The sequence below is a fragment of the Nuphar pumila genome, chromosome 10 (genome assembly GCF_984573655.1).
Source record: "Nuphar pumila chromosome 10, dmNupPumi1.hap1.1, whole genome shotgun sequence".
Classification (NCBI taxonomy): Eukaryota; Viridiplantae; Streptophyta; class Magnoliopsida; order Nymphaeales; family Nymphaeaceae; genus Nuphar; species Nuphar pumila.
Window position 1 is genome coordinate 26,050,847 of NC_143258.1, and position 2,500 is coordinate 26,053,346.

Sequence of the window (2,500 nt, forward strand, 5' to 3'; positions counted from 1 at the left end):
AACCCTCGTATTTTGGAAGATGCATATGTGGCGGCGGAGCGCTTAGTTGATACTCAGCGCAAACCTTTCACCCCATCAACCAAAGTTGGGAAGAAGCCTGACCACGGAGGCAAGAAGGATGAGCAGCGCAACGATAAAGGTGAGGCGTCGACACGCCATCAACCCGAAAAGAAACTGAACTACACGAAGCATAACAACAGCAACAAGGGTGCGGTTGTGACATGTTGGTTCTGTGGTGATAGACATATCGCCCGGCAATGCCCAAAGCGCCTTGTAAAGGACGACGGGCAAGCCAATGCTGCACAGGAAGAATGCAGCGAACTGAAGGCAGTGACGCTGAGACCATGCAACCGAGGATGGGCGCCATGCGATCGATTAACGCAGCTAGAAGTTGCGCAGCTAAGAACATGCAGGTCAGTAAGGAACTTATGTACGTAGAAGTCATCATGAATGGAAAGTCTACTTCGGCAATGGTAGACTCCGGGGCCACACACAACTTTGTCTCGCGGGAAGAGGCAGAGCGGTTGGGCTTGAAAACTGGGCCAAAGCAGAGGACTATCAAAACAGTAAACTCTGAGGCCAAGCCCATTCTTGGTGAAGCAAGAGATGTGGCTACTCAAGTGGGGAGTTGGGTCGGCAAAGCCAACTTCTCTGTGGTGCCCCTGGACGATTTCAAGGTGATTCTGGGTATGGAGTTTCTGCGAAGCCAGAATGTGATGATGCTGCCAAAGTTTAACACGTTGACGATCATGGGATCAGACCTGTCCCACACAGTGTAGTGCCTTACGCAGAAAGGCAAGTCTTCAGTGTTATCAGCAATGCAACTGAAGAAGGGTGTCAAGCATGGGGAGCAGACATTTCTAGTTGCAGTGCGTGCAGATGAAGGGAAGGTAGAAGCAGCAGTGCCGCCGACCCTAGCCCCTCTATTGGAGGAGTTTCGGGGGGTGATGCCTCCGGAATTGCCAAAGCGTCTTCCGCCAAGACGCGAGGTCGACCACAAGATTGAGTTGACCCCGGGAGCAAAGCCTCCCGCAATGGTTCCATACCGTATGGGGCCAGCAGAGTTGAAGGAGCTGCGCAGGCAGCTAGACGAGATGTTGGACGCAGGCATTGTTCGTCCATCAAAAGCCCCATTTGCTGCCCCGGTCCTTTTTCAGATGAAACATGATGGCTCTAAACGGTTATGTGTGGATTACCGGGCCTTGAACAAGGTCACGGTGAAGAACAAGTACCCATTGCCATTGATAGCAGACTTGTTCGATCAGCTAGGCAGTGCCCGTATCTTTTCCAAGCTAGATCTGCAATCGGGTTACTGGCAGGTGAGGATTGCCGAAGGTGATGAGCCGAAAACAACTTGTGTCACCCGCTATGGTGCTTACGAATTTCTAGTAATGGCATTCGGGTTGACAAATGCTCCAGCCACATTCACGACTTTAATGAACCAGATTTTCTACCCTTACTTAGACAAGTTTGTGGTAGTCTATTTGGATGATATCGTGATCTACAGCAGTAACATGGAGGAACATGTCGGGCACTTGCGAACAGTGTTTCAGGTGCTGAAGGAGAATGACCTCTGTGTTAAACGAGAGAAGTGTCTCTTCGGGCAGGAGGAGATCAGCTTCTTTGGCCACGTTGTGGGGCGTGGTGTGCTGCGTATGGATGGGCAGAAGATAAGGGCCATCCAGGAATGGGTTCCGCCAAGCAAAGTGCCAGAATTGCGGTCATTCCTCGGCTTGGCAAATTATTATCGGCGTTTCATCGAAGGTTATTCCCTCATTGCTGCGCCCCTCACAGATTTGTTGAAGAAAAATCGGGTCTGGCTCTGGACAGGAGCGTGCCAAGATGCCTTCGAGGGCTTGAAGAAATCTTAGTGAGAGAGCCAGTGCTGCGACTGCCTGATCATTCGAGACCCTTCGAAGTCCACACTGATGCCTCAGACTTTGCCATTGGCGGAGTTATTATGCAAGACGGGCATCCGATCGCATATGAGAGTCGTAAGCTGAAGGATGCAGAGAGGCGGTACACAGTGCACGAACGTGAGATGACCGCCATTGTGTATTGCCTCAGGACCTGGCGGCACTACCTTTTGGGTGCCGAGTTCGTCGTCAAGACGGACAATGTGGCCACGAGCTATTTTCAGACGCAAAAGAAGCTGACGCCCAAGCAAGCTCGATGGCAGATGTTTTTGGCTGAGTTCGACTTTGCCTTGGAGTACAAGGTTGGGAAGACCAATGTTGTGGCGGATGCCCTGAGCCGTAGGGCTGAACTGGCAGCTGTGCGTGCGGAGTCTTCTGAAGTGCATTTGGAGGGTGCATTGTTGAGCCGCATCCGCGAGGGTACGCAGCAAGATCCGACCGCACAACACCTTGTTTCTCTGGCGCAGGCAGGGAAGACTCGGCGATTTTGGCTACAAGACGGCCTCCTCGTAACAAAAGGGGGGCGCATCTTTGTACCACGGTGGGGAAGCCTCCGCCGAGAGCTACTCAAGGAGTGCCATGAT

General features: G+C 52.2%; 1 pseudogene; it reads left to right on the plus strand.

The window, feature by feature from the left end:
• LOC149826534 (25S ribosomal RNA) overlaps positions 1–2,500 on the plus strand; it is an 8,782-nt pseudogene that overhangs the window by 3,385 nt on the left and 2,897 nt on the right.